Source organism: Plecotus auritus, assembly GCF_963455305.1.
Source record: "Plecotus auritus genome assembly, chromosome: 8".
Taxonomy (NCBI): domain Eukaryota; kingdom Metazoa; phylum Chordata; class Mammalia; order Chiroptera; family Vespertilionidae; genus Plecotus; species Plecotus auritus.
Window position 1 is genome coordinate 46,258,126 of NC_137782.1, and position 19,596 is coordinate 46,277,721.

The window sequence follows — 19,596 nt, forward strand, 5'->3', positions numbered from 1 at the left end:
TTAGTTCTGACTTATTTGTATTATTTATTATACTAATAACTTGTGGTCTCTAACCTTTATTCTAAGGTGCCTTCAAATTAAACTATTTATCATTATAGAGCTTTGATTTAGAAGAATTCATTACTCACGAAATTAACAAAGAGTATAGGAGGGGAAAAACATACAACAAAAGAGATGACTAACTTGTGAGGTCGGGGAAAATGTATGTACACAAATGCAACACAAATTTATTGTTTACAAGTAAGAATGCATACAAATAATAGAAGGTCCTGTCCCTAAACCGGAAAAAGAGCATCTATAAGAAACTATAGGTACCATAATACTTAATATCATTTAATGGTGATATGTTAAAAACTGTCTCCCTGATATTGGGAGTGACACAGATACTAACTTTCCTCATTTTTCTTTAATATTGTATTAGAATGGCAATAAAGCTAGAAAAAGACACAAAAGGGATAAAGAGTTGGAAAGAAAACATACAATATCATTATTTGCAGATATTGTGTGTGTAGGAAATCCAAAAGGATCTATGAAGAATTAGAAACAATAAGTGAATTCACAAAGTTAATGAACACAGGGTTAATTTTAAATTAAATATTTCATATAACTTCATCAGACATAACAATAATAAAAAATATTAAAATTAGATGATTTGCACAAATACCAAAAGTTACTGGTGGCCTTCTGCTTCTGTTTAACATGTAGAAAGCTGCAATGGATCATGGTTTCCAAAAAAGCAGTGACAGAAAGTTTGGTCACCTTTAAAATAACTTTTCCAGAGTCCATCAGGGTCCTGAGGTCAACCAGGCAAACAGGTGGACTGAATTTAAAAATGGGCAAGCCCATCCAAGATACTGCTGGGAATGTTCCCACTTTGTCAGAGCACAAGAGACAGAGTGGGTAAAGACCACTGTGGTATATGGACAGCTTAGAACTCCAGACACACAGGCATTTGCAATCAATTGCAAGCTCTTTTCCAAGGGCCTGCACTTGATGCCCATGAGTCCTCTAGGGCTGGGCAGGTGACTTGGAATTATCCACATTGGTGGTGCAGAGGCATGAAATTTCACTCTCTTCCCAGCCCTTCTCTCACAACAAGCACAGCCTACACCCTGTGTGATGGGCAGGACACATCTTCCCTCAGAGCCCAGGCAAATACCCCCAGCTTCTGGGGCTCAGGTGAAAGGAAGAGCCCTCTGCCCCCTTGAGAGGGTCAGGCACTCCTAGGTCAATGTGGGTCTTTTAGCCAGAAAAAATCAATAGCATCATTGCAGGCTTACATACCCCACCAGTAAGGAAAGAACAGGAGTCAAGCCTCTTTAGCTAAAGAAACTGCAGAAAAGTTGCTTATATTTCATCCAGATAGAAAGCAAAGTTTTGAATTATAAATACCTACATCTATCCCAAAAGAGGTTGTCATGTCCTACTTTCTTAGCCAAACATGACCCAAGGAAATACCAGTTTTTCATTGGCATGAAGTGAACAAGCTGATAATTCATTTTTATAAAATTTCTGAAAAGAAATAATAATTCATCTTTTATAAAAGATAACATGAAATAGATCCAGAGACATAGAAGCATGGAACAGACTGTCAAATCTCAGAGGGAAGGTGGGGGTGGGTAGGTGGGTGGGAAGAGATCAACCAAATAATTTGTATGCAAATAGGCATAACCCATGGACACAGACAATAGGGTGGTGAAGGCCTGGGGCGGGGGTAAGGTAGGGTGGGGGCATCCTACAAGGGGTCAATGGGGGAAAAAGGGAACTTATGTAATACTTTCAATAGTAAAGATATTAAAAAAAAAGAAAAGATAGCATGATCTTTCCTGAAAATGTGCTGCATGGGGACTTTTCAATAATGTAAATATCTCAATCATATCCTTTTGGCAAGTTTAATTAAATAGAAATTTCTTTGGTGAAAGATTGATTTTCAAAATCATGAAAGCATTTAGAAACTTGATACAAGTAATCAGGTGTTCTCCGTGATTTCAGCTGCCCTCACGCTTTTCTGCAGGTATAGCTGTGGATTTCAAATGTGTCAGTTGGAAATGCGAGGGCTAATGGTGGCACCACTTTCCCAAGGTGGTGAGCTTTGCATGTCTGAAAAATCAGTTACCCTAGAACAGAGCTTGTCATGATTTGCCTTTCCCAAGTGATAGAACCATTTGTCAGGAAATGGAGGAAGGTTTTGCTCTCTGAAAAGGTACTTAGATCAAATAGAATTTAACAGAATTCTGGGACAGAAGACAACAATGACACAGCCTTGGCAGCCATTACTGTTACACAAAAGTCTGCAGACAGTGGCCTTATGAGTCTGCAAGTAAGTCGCATGTTTTATTCAAAAATTTAGTTTTGAAAAAATTCCTCTTTCAATCTTATTTTTTTTTATTTTTTTTGAGATTACACATTTGATGGAAATAATTTACTCTATCTACCTTACACTTGATTAGGGATTTATACATCGCAGCATTTTTACATACCTTATCCAGTGTGTCTTTGTTTTCATAGGAATGCTGGGAGGTGATCTGCACTAACAGTGCAAACTGTGAGTTGCCCAAATACAAATGATTTGTGTCACCTCACATGGTTTGTCAATGGTGACTATAAGACCAGGGCCCACTCTTCTATCCCCAAGAAAATGCATGTCTGATACTTCTGATATTTGAACAGACTATATCAGTTATGCAACCTAAATAAACCTCTCTGGCTGGCTGTCCCAGCAAACATGATCCAGCAACACAATTATTTTGCTTTTTGATGGACTTTGGCTTTAGTTACACAGGACTAAATATGCACATTTGTGTTAAGGAAGATAATCCTTTGCTAGAATTTTGGTTCTTAAGACCAATCAGGTTAGCACACTCGACCAGATCACCTTTCAGATACTATTACCTACTAATCCATTGCCCCGATCCATTATACAAACAAATGTAACATAAATGTACATCAATAAACAGGTTATCAGTGAGGATATGAATACCTCTTGTTTGGAAAAAAAAATCACAAAGAAAACAAAAATAAACCCAAAGACTTTCATGATTGTAGTTTGTGACAACTTCAGCTTTAAATAATTTGCTGCAGTATTTGCAGCTATGCTTCAAATAGCTTCAGGATATCCAAGATTTCATTTTCTCCTGGGCATAAAATTTTTAAAAAAGTATGTCATTTCTGTATTTTAGCAACATTTCTTATCTTTAATACTAAGTATTAGGATTCCTACAGAATTTTTCTTGTCCCCATATTGGTTTGTTGCCATTGAATATAGAGAATTGTTTTCTGGATTGGTGCTTATCAACCCCCAGGACTTGTGAATCATGTTGTCCCTTCCTTTGCCCTGAATGCTAATGAGTTTCTCTGGCAGGTCCTGATCTGGAATGTGTGCTTAAGCCCAACCTGTGTAGCTGACTACTGGAACACTCTGGGCCATGCTGTGCTGCGCTGGGCTCCACTGTGTATGTCGCCTTCCTTAGGCAGACCCTGAACATGTTGCCTTGGTGGTTTCCAACTGTGCCAACAGAGCTAAACTGTAATTCTTTTTCCTCCCTTTTATGGTACCAGCTTAGATTTGAAATGAGCAGAAATTTGCATGAGACACAGAAGACAGAAGTGAAGCAGCAGCTAGTACTCTGACAGTTGACAGTTTCCAGGGGTTTCTGCAGCCCACCCCACCTGCTGGCTCCATTCATTGGCTTGGGCAGTAGCAATGGCCTTGTAGCTCTTCCGTACTTCCTGCCTCATCTCCTTTGCTTCTCCCATAAACTTGATGCTTTTTTATTGCTCATTTCGATGTGGAGTTTGCTTTCCTGAGCTTTTATTAGGTTTAGAATAGCTCTTGTTTTTTATGTAGTGTTGAAAAAGAAGTAGTTTCCTTTCTAAGATTCCATTACTGTTTCTCGCCCCAATTTCTCTTTCCTTCCTCTGGCTGGCCCAAAAATGTAAGATCAATTCTGATTTACATTAATTGCATCATTAAATGTGAGAACATGTTTAGTGCTAAAAATTTTTAAGAAATGCTATATTAGACTTGTCATAACTTTATTTGGTAATCTGCATTGTTATTCTCAAAGACTGATATACACTGAGTGGCCAGATTATTATGATCTCTGAACGCATAATAATCTGGCCACTCAGTGTATTTGTATCTCAGATGGGTACCAAAAGTATTCTAGACTTTTGCTGGAGATCAACAACCTATTTGCCCTGAGCTTTCTCTCAGCCAGTGCAAAGGGGAAAACTGATCAAGTGCATGATTTATAGTATATTTGATATAAAATAAATGAGGTACTCAAGAGAAGTATACTGAGTGGCCAGATTATTATGCGTTCAGAGATCATAATAATCTGGCCACTCAGTGTATGTGATACTAGAGGCCCGGTGCACGAAATTTGTGTTTTGGGGGGGTACCCTCAGCCCAGCCTGCACCCTCTCCAATCAGGGACCCCTTGGGGGATGTCCGACTGCTGATCCCAGGGATGGGGCCTAAACCGGCAGTTGCACATTCCTCTCATAATCCTAGACTGCTGGCCCCTTACTGCCCCCCACTGCCAACCTGGTCGCCCTTCACTGCCCCCCCTGTGGGCCAGGTCACCCCTAACTCCCCCCCCCCCGCCAGCCTGGTCGCCCCCAAATGCCCCCCCTGCCAGCCTGGTCGCCCTTAACTGCCCTCCTCTGCTGGCCTAGTCACCCCAAAATGCTCCCCCCCACCAGCCTGGTTGCCCCTGCTGGGGCATGGTAGCAGAAGGAAGCTCTGAGCCCCAGCTGTGGTTCAGCAGCGACAGGGAACTTTAATCCCCTGGTTTGAAGGCCTGCCACACCCCTGATCACAAAAGACTCAGAGTTCTGCTGCACCCTGGCTGGGGCCCAGAGCTCCCTTCCACTGCTGGGCCCCGGCTGGGGCGTGGCAGCAACAGGGATCTCTGTGCCCCATGTTTGAAGGCCGGCCACGCCCCCAATCACAGGAGACCCAGAGTTCTGCCCCGGCCAAGGCCCAGAGTTTCCTCCTGCTGCTGCACCCCAGCCGGAGCCCAGGGCCTAGGGCCCAGGGCCCAGTCATTTGGCTGTCCCTCACTGAACCCCTACCAACCTGGTCATCCCACACAGCCTCCTGTTGGGTTGTCTGTTTGGTCGTTTAGGTTATGACGGCCGTTGGCTTTTTATATATTAGGTAGTTTTTCCCAAAATAATTTGATCATGTAATTCTTTTCCCCCAAATATAATTACCAAATCATACTTTTATAAAACATTTTGAAAATATTAATTTCCTAATCTAAAAAATATATATTTAATGTTGTTCAGATAAAAAATAAATATTATGTAAGTTACTATTGGTTTTAATAAATAATAAAACAAAATTCCTATCACAGTGATTCTTTATTCACATTTTTAAGGCTTTGATGTCAGATATTTCAAGACTATTCCAGAATGATCAGGATGAAAGTGAGGCATTCAGTTCTGTGACAATTTCAGGTTTTATGATTTTATATTCATTGTATTTCAGGATGGTTCCTGTGTATTTCTGAAACATGTAAAACTCTTGTTTATTTTCAGTCACTCACTACTTTTTATTTTTTCAAATTGATAGTTTGTATGAATACTAAAGAAAGACCCAAACATTTTTTAGATCACCTCATGAAAAATGGTGGGCAAGTTTGGAAGATGTAAATTGCCAGCCTTAATGTCACCTTATAAAGCTGTAACACTTTATTATATAGTCTTTCATTCTTCATAACCAGGACAGGTCAGTGGTTATCTATCTATCTCTCTATATACACTGAGTGGCCAGATTATTATGCGTTCAGAGATCATAATATATATATATTAGAGGCCAGGTGCATGAATTTGTGCATGGGTGGGGTCCAGCCAGCCTGGCCAGGGGGAGGGGACATGGGCAGTTGGCTGGCCTGCCTGCTGGTTGAACTCCTGGTCAAGGAGACAATCTGCATATTAGCCTTTTATTATATAGGATATACACTGAGTGGCCAGATTATTATGCGTTCAGAGATCATAATAATATGGCCACTCAGTGTGTGTGTGTGTGTGTGTGTGTGTATATATATATATATATATATATATATATAGATAGATAGATAGATAGATATAGATATAGATATATAGATATATATGCATTTTATTTGTCAGGAAATTCCCATAAAGACATATGTTGCATGTATACAGATTTTTTTTTGGAGAAAGAAAACATTTTAAATTTTCCAAAAATAATTGATCCCCTGCATAGTCCTGGTACTGAAATTAATGATGTTAGTGTCTGTTACCATCTGCTCTATCGATGCCCTGGTGATCTAGTTATAAAGAAAAATAAACACTCCTTACCACTGCAAAATTATGATTTTTAAATGGATGTTAATAAATATTTTTATTATTATTTTCTTTCCCAACACCAAATAATCTTGGTATTACAAGTGAAAAAAAAAATAAAGAAAAAGAACAAATAACACAGCAAATGCTTTATAATATAAGCAGTACACTGTGGTTGATCATATGACCCCTCAAACACTAAAAATAAAATTTACATTGATAATTTATCCTTTGTGATCATTTTCTTTGAAATTGTAAATCACATGTATGGATTGTTTTAAAAGTTTTAGTTATAAAATACACACCTGTGTGATTTTCTATTAAGCAACAAAATTCATGCTTAAAGGCATAGTCAATAGCTACAGAAAGAAAAAAAAAATAAAGTAATTAAGAAGCACATTTAACTAGGTGATTAAGAAAATATGAAGAACAATAACAAATAATTTTCCATTATATGAATTGATTTCAATAATTTATTTAAGCATTTCTTACCTATTGATAATCTGTTATGGTTCAAGCAGTGCATTTGGTGCTTAGATGAATCAAAAATGACTAATTTTCTTGCTTAGAAGAGTTCCAGCTACTTTACAGATTGTTTAGATACAAAGTTTTCCAGTAAGACAATTAAAGCCTATTCAATGCTCTTTTGACAACGAGCCTATTAAGTGGACATGAGTTTATACTAGCAATTATTCCTTAATTACTATGTGGTATGCTTTAGTCAATTAGACGTTGTGACATTTGTAGAATATAGCTAAAGAGAAATAGATTGAGAGTCAAACTCTTCTTTCTTGCATGTAATTCTTCATGACCTTAAAATAATTACCTACTTTGTTTTAAACAGAATCTCCCCATACCTTTGAGCTCTTCCAGTTTCAACATCCACTCATAGGCACTGTGCAGCAGGCAGCTGGATCCTGCCCACTCCTTCTCTCTGCACATTTTCTCCTTTTGCATATAATGAATCCTCTTCCTGGAATGCTTTCCCTGCATTCATCTACCATGAAACCAATATCTTCACTAGGCCTTTTCTGATTATACCAGTCAGCTGGGATTTCTCTCTCCAGTGAAATTCTTGGTTTGTTCTGATTTGGGATATTGACAATGTTATGGATCATGTTTTAGTTTTTTATCTACCCAGGAAGAAATAGAACTGTGCTTAATTCATCTTTATATTTCCTACAATAATGAATATATCTCATTGGATTTCTAGGAGATCCTTAGCTTTTAAGAACACTCCACACACACATCTCAGTAGGAGGTGTTTAAATGGCTGACGGAAGCATCATATGTACTATCAGTGGTCCTGATGGGAGGCATCTGTTAAGAGGATATAATACATGTGTAGCCATCAGTGATAAGCTAGCTTGCTTTTGTTGTAAGAGTGAGGTAACATTACTATACTTGTAGCCAATGCTTTGATTTCACTAACTGCATTGAATTATGGTTTTGGAAGAGTGCCATTGCTGAAAGAAAAAAGCTAATTATTTATTTTTAGGCTTTGACATAATAAATAACTTATAATAAATAACTAATAAAATTAAAATTTATCAGCCATTGAAAAAATATCCTCTTGCCTACATTGTTTCCTCTCTAATTATTTTTTATTTGAAATCAGTTGTGAAAATGCAGCTATAAAATACCTGGAACTCTTCCCTTTCATCCTGCATGACTTAATCCGCTTCATATCTTCCTCATGGGGTCTCTAATGTAATGTTGTCAGCTTTGGCTTTTATGAAATTCTGTTCTACTACAGTCACTTGTGCTTCCTCTCTACCTCCGTGATCATTCCATCACACACACCACTAAGCCTAAACTTCTTGATGACCAGGACTGTATCAGACTAATCTTTGAATCTCTGCCTAGAAACACTCAAGTCTTTATGTTCATTTTTTTTAAAAAATAAAGTTTTCCTAGTCATTCTTAAAATTAATATGCCTAATACTAAATCCTTTCACTAATCTCTTGACTTAATAACAGTGATCTGAAATAACTGCTTTTAGAAAATCAGATTTTGGAAGAATATCTTACAGAAATATTAAAAGCTATTTTCTTCACATGTTGTCACTTGCTATTACCATACATTTCATCTATATTATATATTTGTATATAAAACCACTTGATAGCTCCTAGAGATTGTTGTTTTATATGTTATGTGAAAAAATGTAGGATTTTATATTTATATTTTATACAGATCTATATTTTTTACATTTAGAGATTTACATTCTATATGTAGGCATCGCCTATTCAAATATCATTTTGCTTTAAGATACAGGTCTCTCACTTGAGTATTTTCACAGCTTTTTTATTATTAGGCAAAAATAAATTTATTTCACATATGTAGCGAATCTGCCCTCTACATGTGAAATAAATGTATAACATAAGTATTCATTCCATGGGGAGGGCCATGACTCCTCTCTATTTAAGTAACTGTATATTATGCTCATACCTGCATAATAGAAAGAAATTCAGTGGTCGCCAGTGGTATTCACCTAAATGCCCCAATGACACCTCCTCCCTTTGGCTGCAACTCCAGACTTGGCTGTGTGTGTGTGTGTGTGTGTGTGTGTGTGTGATCTCTGTTCTTTATAATACTGTCACTGCTTCTTTCTACAGATTGTATTAAAGGAAGGCAACAATCTTCTCTTAACCCCAAATATACTCTCCTAAGGACCCTTTAAACTTTGCAGTCTTTGCTCTATCGTGAGGACACATGAGAGAGTTGTGCCAGGTGAAAGGGTGACAGACTCAGGTAGCTTCTGGGCTGTGTGTGCTCTGCAGGAGCTCCTCAGGGACTGGCCTCTGCAATCCCATCCTATTTCTGAGGACCTTGGTCCCGCCCTGAAATCCCTGCCGCTTGCTTTATATCCACATCGAGCATACAGAGTTGTTTGGGAGGACGTGTTTCTCCAAGCAAGAATATAGCTTCATTTAAAAGTGCATGGTGAATAGAATTGTACACCTGACATGATATAATTTTATTAACCAATGTCACCCCAATAAATTCAATAAAAAGGAAAAAAAGTTCATATTGATGTCCACTTCTGGTGACACAAAGATGCTATAGAACCTTTGAAATCACATTTTGATTTCAGGATGTTAAAGCCAAAGATTAACTTTTTAAGCAGAGGTGATGAAAGTACCAGAAGTTGTGTTGCTAGAGGTCTTGTGAGTGGAAAGCTTTCCTTAAGTCAGATACAAGCTCTAAGTCAGTGGCAAGAAAGGCCCAGGGGATGTCATACTTTCTCAACATCCTGGGGACATACTTCTCCTCTTCATGGGCCACTATTGCGCTTTCTGATACTTGAAAAGTGACCATATTGAACCAAATCATGTACTTTTTCATTTGAAATAAATCAACAGATAATTTTGAAATCTTAACAAATTTTCAAATGATTCTAATGCATATCTCTTCATGGGGATAATAGAAATTGTTCATCAAAAAAGAGCAACTTAGATAAGATGTGGCTTTAGAAATAGGATTTTATTCCATCTATTTATCTGACTGTCAGTCTTTCTATGTATTTAGCTAGTTCCTATCACCATGGCAACTATGCATCTCTGGAGTCTGAATGACAACTTACAGCAGTCAACTTTCTTCTCTATTGCTTTACTTCTGCCAATTTACAGGAAGTTGGATATTTTAAAAATATGCTCCTATACCTCTAGTTTGAATCACAGGATAAAATCTTTAAAAAACAATCTAAGCTGTGATGAGATGTTAATGTTAGTAGTTAATAACATTATACAAATAGAAGTTTGTGTGAGAAGAATAATGCCCAATTCTTTAAATGCTATCAACGTTTGGAAATTTTATGTTCAGTAACTTGTCAATTCCTGAAATTGACAAGTTTCTTAAAATGGAGGAGCATTTGACATTTTATCCAAAGTCCTCTCCAAGGTCAGACAGAGAAACAAGGTCTATTTCTTAGAAAGGAATCAATAGTTTTCTTTTAAACATCAAGGCTCCTGTTATGGAAGAATTTAATGTCAGCACTTACAGATCTGTAGATGTATCCTCTACATCCTTAGAAAAGAGGGCCATGGGATCAACCTTTGAGATGTCAAGTGTAAATTTAGACAAAAGGTAATATCCAAGAGATGCACACCATCACCTTAAACTAAGGAAGGAGCCACAGCAGCAAATGAAACACCAACCTGTTTTATCTTGCCAGCAAGATGTGACAGTTACCTCATAGATTACAATGGACACATCTAAAATAGGAATGTATCAGTCACCAATGCAGCTTGATGATCTATGGAACTATCTAGAAGTCAAAGAGGCCACACTGACCATGCACAGAGTTCAGGGGCTAAAGAAAATTCATCAGTTCTGGGCACTTTAATCTCTTATAGAAGAATGAAGAAATGTATATCTTAATCCTACCAACATTAAATATTTATCATTTGCAACTAAATGTCATTGTTTTTCATCTGTCCTCCCTGAGATAATGTCATATCATTGGATGCTTTTGGTAGCTAGTATATCAGGAATGAAGTCAACGGTACACCCGGTTGTATTTCTTCCTGCAAATGAATGCACTGATTCTCTGGTTTTATGAGGCCCTCGCCTGAGAAATTTCACTTGTATCTGTGTCACGACAAGGATCTCTTCTGGGCACAGAAACTTTAGCTGACTAATGTTAAGCTTGAATATGGTGAACTCAGCAAGGAAAGTAAGGACTGAGGGGACCAAATAGTCTGAGTTTTTTCTCCTTTTCTTCATTATTCTTCAGGCTTGTGCAAACTTAAAGCTGAAGAAAGGGATAAGAACATTTGCATCAAGTGGATTAGAAAGCAGAAAGCGAATGCCCCAGGGCTGTAAGCTCAGGTAGACAGAACCGCCCCCCCCCACACCCCTCTTGCAGGGTCACTCCTGTGGGTCCCTAGCTCCAACTCTGGTGAGACCAGCTCACTTCTGATTCCACATACAGAGCAATCCAGCGACACATATATTTGTTTATTATTAATACTATGCTCCCTTCCTCCTGTTGTCTGCTTGCTTATGTAAGAATTATCTGACTAGATAGAAAATAGAAATTCCCCCAGGAAATAACTTCTCTTGTCTGAGGTAAATAGAATTTCTACTAGGACATCTTCTCTGTGGTTAATAAAACTTCTCCTAGGATAAGCTAGAAATGATATATAAGGCACACGGTTGGGCTGTTCCCTGGTTTTATTTCCACATGGAAAATTGTTTTCTGCATGTCAGGGACTACTATTGGACAATTGCATGTGATTTTAGTACATTTTCTCACGAACAGAGTCAACTTCACAGCCTGGAGGAAGGGCCCTCTCTGTGGTGGTCCTTAGAGACTGGAGGCTGGTTATAACACTGTCAGGAGGTCTGTAAGAAGATTTACATTTCAAAGGAGAAGAGAAATGATAGCAAGTTGTCTAAAGTAAATGCTCTAAGACAGTGTTCGGCAAACCGCGGCTTGCGAGCCACATGCGGCTCTTTGGCCCCTTGAGTGTGGCTCTTCCACAAAATACCACGGCCTGGGTGAGTCTATTTTGAAGAATTGGCATTAGAAGAAGTTTAAGTTTAAAAAATTTGGCTCTCAAAAGAAATTTCAATCGTTGTACTGTTGATATTTGGCTCTGTTGACTAATGAGTTTGCCGACCACTGCTCTAAGACAAGGACAGGAGAACCCCTGTGGTTAGGGCCTGTGAATTCTGTAAGGAGCAATGAGAGGGGAGGGAGGGGCTCAGGGCAGGAAGAAGTCTGAAGTTTAGTCAAGCTGAAGGATTGTGAAGGCTCTCCCCTCAACAAAAAAAGATGGGCTGCCTTCCTTTCAAAGTCAAGGGTAAATCTTGTCTACTCCCACATTTCTGGGTCCCATGAACAGACATTGGCAGTGACTTCCCGCACTTACCAGCCTTCAGAAATATTTGGGCAATTCTGTCTACTCATTGAGGTGCACCTGACATAGACAAGGTACTCATGTATGTTTGCTTGACCAACTCCTATCCCACCTCAGGCAGAAAGGGTGTCCTAGAGTTTCCATAGCCACAGCAATGACACACCTCGTAATATATACTCAACATAACCCTGGCCTAGGGCTTCTGTGTGCACCCACTTCAGGGAGGGCCATCTGCTTTACTCCGTTCACCAACTCAAATGTCAATCTCATTCCCAAACACCCTCTCAGAAACCCTCAGAATAATGTCTGAACAAATATTTAGGCACCCCATGGCCCAGTCAAGCAACCACATGGAATTAACCATCACAGTAGTATTATCTCTCTTTTATAGCTTAAGAAACAGATTTCAATGGAAGTAAATTAGTAAATAGTTGGCATTAAAATTAAGTCAGAATTGAACCCCGTTGGTCTGTCCCCAGGGTATACACGTTTAATTCCTTTGTTATGTTCCTTCTCATAAAAAGTCCTGGAGCTTAATTTTGAAAACAAATATTGTAAGATATGTCTCTTCAGAAGAAAGAAAATAGGAATTGAATTTCAGTGGCAATCATGAACAGTCCTTTTTCATGTCGATGGACATCTCAAAAAAGTAAGCTTTTGTGTCAAACCTGACCTAAATCTTACATGGTATTTCTGACTTAGGCACCAGGGAGACAGTGCCATATACACTGAAAATGAAATCACACATCTCACTCATTGCACATCTCAGCAAGGGCTGAAGTTGGCAGAAATGGCAGGAAGAAATGCCAAAAAAATGGCCTTAATTAATGAAGCAACACCACCCAAAATTACAAAAGTAATCATTCCTCCTATTTGCCTAAAATGTTATGGCTCTAATTCACTAATTACACAAAAAGATAAATCAAACATATATACTTTTAAAAATTTACAATAATGCACTATTTTAGCATGCATTAAAATTATTACTACAATGCATATCTTAGAAGAGGTTGTATGTTCAATATTATATACTATTCTTACTATAATAAAACCATAAGAAATTGTTTCAATGAACACTTTATTCTGGGTTGTTTTCATATTGAAAAAGATTAAGTCTAATTTATACAATTTATAAAAGATCCCAGTTAAAACTAGAATAACTGTGTTGCCTGGGAGAAAAACCACTTTTAGCAATGGAGATAAAAAGGAAAAATCGTCTACAAAATGCCACTCTTCCCAGGTGAGAGACAACTGGCAAATTGTTATACCTTCAAATATATCCTATAGACATATGGTTTCTATATTTTGTCTTAGGTAAATGATTTCTTATGTGTTACCTGCAGCTAAATGTACAAAATCAGAGTGTTTTACTTATTAAATTTAGCTTTTCCCCATCATTTCCCACTTAACAGGAAGTATTATAATTTGTCAGCATATATATATGTATATATAAATTTAGAAAAACTAAGCTTAAGTGAATAGAGGATATTACATTTCATTTCATTTATTCCATTATGGTTTATATGCAAGTTTTGGTCTTTTTATTAAAAATATTATGTTGTTTACATTTGTTTGGTTGATTATTAGTTTGCTTTTTTTCAAGTTGTAATGACTATCTGCTTCTGTAGGTGTGCTTGCAAGTCACCAAACTCAAAATAAAATAAAATACCAAAACACGATCACCTGTGTGTTTCAGGGGACTGCTACATACAGTTCTATTGTCTAGAGAGCATCTTATTTCATGATTACCTTTTCACATATTTAGATAAATAAATTTGATATGATTTCAAAAGTAAGTGTTGAAAAATATCAGTTTAATAAAGTTGATGATATTGAGCGGCATGGAGAAGGATGCTGGTCAAGCTTACTGAGAGGTGGTAGAATGGGAATAGGAAAGGGAGACAGTGTGTGATGTCCAGACAGCCACTCCTTTTAGCTCCTTAGCTAAAGGAGGAAGCTTGTGTCCAGCCTCAATGAGTGCACATTTGTGTCACTATCTCTGCTGTAACTGCCACCCCTGTTGCTGAGTCCATGGTGGAGTCCCAGCACCACCATCCTGATGAAAACGCCTGCTCTCCTGCAATCATGAGGACACACAAGCTATGGGTCGGAGCAGGTGCTTCTGCCTCCTCAACCACAGTCCTAGGTACACACTTCCAGTGGCCCTGAAGCTGCACTGCTCTCCAGGAAATATGGAAATGCAGTCTTCAAGCTTCTAGACTCAGGAAGGTTGCAGAGGAGGAGATGGGCTGAATAGCAACGGACAATAATGGGTAGCGTGCTCTCTGCATACTCAACACAGAATGCTGATCACAGCAACTTCATTATGCTGTTCTTATGCTTCATTTTGTTGACACTTTCAGCAAATCTCACAGTTATAAAATAGTCATCAAATCAATCAGTTTTGGTAATACTTCCAAATTGGGTGGCAAACAGGATCAGTGTGTTGTATGTGTTTTTGATTTTTCTTTATTACAACATTAGGAGAAGTCGCTGAAGAAACACTGTAATTCTTATTTGAACACGAAGCATATGTTAACCCTGTAAATAGGATTTGACTGATTCTCATCAATGACCTAGTTTCTACCAATAAAAGTCACATCACATCACTTGTCTATTTTAAATGCCCCATGGATGTCTACAGCATTATAATGAAATTCAAAGTCCCTACCATGGCCTACAAATAGACACAATGCCTGATTGGAATATAGTTTGAATCTCATAAAATCCCCTAAGCACTATGTCCTGTGATTTGCTCCCACATGGAAAGCCACTTGTTAGAGACTCTGTCACTAACTCTCCTCAATGCCTACCTGCTTCTGTCCTGATTTTTGGCATGGCTGATTCCTTCTCATACATCCTGTCATCTCAGCCTCAGAAATATCTTCTAACCAAGCTCATTGAGATTAACCAACCACTCCAGCCACAGGTTCTGTGGCGTATTGCCCAGCCTTATGCATGTATTATCTCTCACTCTCCCTTCACTATAATATAAGTACCACAGTGGCAATAATTTGTGTCCCTTGATCATTAAAGCTATAAGAACATCCAGAACAGTTCTTATTGTAGGAAAATCATCTATATATATAAAAGGCTAATATGCAAAGTGGCCCCTCAGGGGTTTAACCGGGAGACCGAAAGTTGGATCACACCCTATGATGTGTGCTGACCACCGGGGTTGGGGGTGGGGAGGGCAGGCACAGAATGAAGGAAGGCCCCTGCCAGAAGCCAGAAGGCCCCGATTGGCCCTGATCACCTACCAGTGCACGGATTTCATGTACTGGGCCTCTAGGAAATATATATAAAGATTGATGCAGGAAATCAATGGATGTGTGAGCCTTAGCATCTACACACATATCCAAGTATTAGTTATTATGATAGATGCTGCCCACCAAATATTTCAGATCCATTTCTCCTTCCTTTCTTACATAATCAGTTAGGGTGGTAATAACACCAATTTCCCAGAAACATTTAGTTAGAATTAGGGGTGGTCATGCTCTAGAGTTCTGAGCAATGAGATGTGAGTGAAAATTGTATGTCTTCTCACTTTTTAATCATGTGCATGATAACTGAGACATTTCATTTCATGATAAGTGGCTGCCCATTTATCATTGTTGCTTTCTTTGATATCCTCCTATTTGATCCATGCATATAGGGTTGAACAATATGCTCGGAATAACATTTGTCTAAGGTCTCCCATATTCTCACTGGCTGAGTGAGACCTAGAATGTATGTCACCCTGCTCTAATTTCAGAGCTCAATGCATAAGCATTTACACCCAGATTCAACATCACTGCTCGTGGTAGCTTGTTAATGCAATAAATAACTGAAACACAAATAATCAATTATGTTTTAATATATCCATTGTTTTCTTAGCGTAAACAGAATCTGGGTGTTGAGAATTTCACATCCTGGAATCTAGTCTCAGCTTCCTTTACAGCTTTCTATGGTATATCCAACCCTTCGTGTATTATTTTAAATATATATTTATTCAGATACTTGAACTTCAGGCAAAAGTCACAAATCCTCTTTGCAAAACAAGTCTAGCAAGTTCTCATGATGTTACACTGGTTGACATAATCTTCAGGGACAACACATTGCATTCATTCTAATTCATTTAACATTTTTTGGTAACTGACTACAAGCTTGCTCTGGGCAAAGAAAGAATAAGCTATGATTCATACTTTCACCAAGCTCACAGTTTCTCAGGGGAAATACCTTATTTAAATATAATGCATTAGGAGCCATAATAGCAATACTTAGAAGGTATAATGAAAATTTTCAATGCATTTTTTCCAAACATGCTTTTTAAAAAAGTTCAACTAAAACACTGTGGTTAAACATGTGCTGATATCCATACCAATTGGTCAAAGCTTTTTTCACCAGGGTAGACACCTGACCCAGGCCTTGTTGAGTGGATTCTCAGGCTTTTGAAATGTTTATTGGGATACAGGGACTTTTTCAAGTCTATAATGAGCTCACAAATTAGAAGGTTTTAAATGTCTGGGTAGGCTGTGTTTGGTCATGTGCTCAGAGACCTACAGAAAACTCATTCTGTAGGAAAAAAAACAACACACACACACACACTCAAAAAGATGTGGTATGATTTATAGACAAATACCATGTGGATCCTAAGAAAGAGAGAGGGAAAGAGAAGGAGAGCTAAAGATGTCTGCCCTTCTGCTTCCAGTCCCTATTCCGATGGGACAACAAATCCAACTGCCAGCTTCCCAGTCCATTTACCACTTTGACTTACAGCTAGAAGAAGTGCTGTTTTGTTCCCCAAAATGTGATGCAGAAAACACACACACACACAGGGAATGGAGAAAAGAAGTCTCTTTCTTTTGAATAGTAAGGATTAGGATAAACGTAACAAAACCTTGAAGGTGAATTAGTCTAAGAAGATGGAGAAAACACTGTTGGATGAAGAAATGTAGGGGTAAGCTTAACCCTAACCTCTGGGACAGTGTGCATCATTTGGACAAAGCACTGTTTCTCTCTCTTTTTTTAATTTTTTCTATACCTATGGCCTATTTTTTTTTTTATTTATCATGTTTATTTACATAACAATAAAAATGGACAGACATCATCACTTTGTTTTTTTTAATTTAATTTTATTTTTAAAATATTTTTTATTGTTTAAAGTATTATATATATTAGACATATATTTCCTTTTTTTCCCAATTGACCTTCCCTGAGGCTTTCCTACCCCCTGTTGCATGATGTCATCCCACCCCCCCAATGTCTTCTGTCCATTGCTGTGCTTATGTGCATGCATACAAGTCCTTTGATTGATCTCTTTCCCCGCACCCCCAACACTCCACTCACAGCCTTCCTGCTGTAATTTGACAGTCTGTTTGGTGCTTTACTGCCTCTGTATCTATCTTTTTATTCATCAGGTTATAATGTTCTTTATTTTCCATAAATGAGTGAGATCATGTGGTATTTTTCTTTCATTGCCTGGCTTATTTCACTTAACATAATGCTCTCCAGGTCCATCCTTGCTGCTGCAAATGGTAAGAACTCCTTATTTTCTATAGCAGCGTAGTATTCCATTGTGTAGATGTACCATAGTTTTCTAATCCACTAATCTGCTGATGGGCATTTAGGCTGTTTCCAAATCTTAGCTATGTTGAATTGTGCTGCTATGAACATAGGGGTGCATATATCCTTTCTGATTGGTGTTTCTAGTTTCTTGGGATATATTCCTCGAAGTGGGATTACTGAGTCAAATGGGAGTTTCATTTTTAGTTTTTGAGGAAACTCCATACTGTTCTCCACAGTGGCTGCACCAGTCTGCATTCCCACCAGCAGTGCACAAGGGTTCCTTTTTCTCCGCATCCTTGCCAGCACTTGTCGTTTGTTGATTTGTTGATGATTGCTATTCTGACAGGTGTGAGATGGTACCACATTGTCGTTTTGATTTGCATCTCTCTGATGATTAGTGACTTTGAGCATGTTTTCATATGTCTCTTGGCCTTCCTTCCATCTTTGTTCGAAAATATTCTATTTAGGTCTGTTGCCCATTTTTTTATTGGATCATTTATCTTCCTTTTACTAAGTTGTATAAGTTCCCTATAGATGTTGGAGATTAAACCTTTATCAGTGATAACATTTGCAAATATGTTCTCCCATACAGTGGGCTTTCTCATTGTTTTGTTGATGGTTTCTTTTGCTGTGCAAAAGCTTTCTATTTTGATGTAGTCCTATTTGTTTATTTTCTCTTTAGCTTCCATTGCCCTAGGAGCAGTATCGGTGAAGAAATTGTTTTGGCATATGTCTGAGATTTCTCTGCCTGTTGATTCCTCTAGTATTTTTATGGTTTCCCATTGTATGTTTAAGTCCTGTATCCATTTTGCGTTTATTTTGTGTATGGTGTAAGTTGGTGGTCTAGTTTCATTTTTTTGCATGTATCTGTCCAATTTCCCCAACACCATTTATTGAAGAGACTGTCTTGACTCCATTGTATGTTCATGCCTCCTTTGTCAAATATTAATTGAGCATAGTAGTTTGGGTCGATATCTGGATTCTCTATTCTATTCCATTGGTCTATATGTCTGTTCTTGTGCCAGTACCAGGTTGTTTTGAGAACAATGGCTTTGTAATACAGCTTGAAATCTGGGATTGAGATCCCACCTACTTTATTCTTCTTTCTCATGATTGCTGTGGCTATACAGGGTCTTTTTTTTATTCCAGATGAATTTTTGGAGAGTTCTTTCTAGGTCTGTGAAATATGCCATTGGTATTTTAATGGGGAGTGCATTGAATCTATAAATTGCTTTGGGTAGTATGGACATTTTAATGATGTTGATTCTACCAATCCATGAACATGGTATGTTCTTCCATCTGTTTACATCTTCCTCTATCTATTTTTTCAGTGTCCTGTAGTTTTCCGTGTATAGGTCTTTTACCTTCTTAGATAGGTTTATTCATAGTTATCTTAATTTTTTGGGTGCGATGGTAAATGGGATTGCTTTTTTAGTCTCTATTTCTGTAAGTTCATTATTGGTGTATAGAAATGCCATAGATTTCTTGGCGTTAATTTTGTATCCTGCTACATTGCCGAATTCATTTATTAAGTCTATTAGTTTTTCAATGGAGTCTTTCGGTTTTTTTATGTACAATATCATGTCATCTGTAAATAATGACAGCTTTACTTCTTCTTTTCCAATTTGGTTGCCTTTTATTTCTTCTTCTTGTCTAATTGCAATGGCTAATACTTATAGTAGTATGTAGAACAGGAGTGGTGAGATTGGACATCCCTGTCTTGTTCCTGTTCTTAGGGGAAATGGTTTTAGTTTTTTCCCATTGAGTATGATGTTAGCTGTGGGTTTATCATATATAGCTTTTATTATGTTGAGGTATGATCCTTCTATTCCCACTTGTTGAGAGTTTTTATCAAGAAAGGGTGTTGGA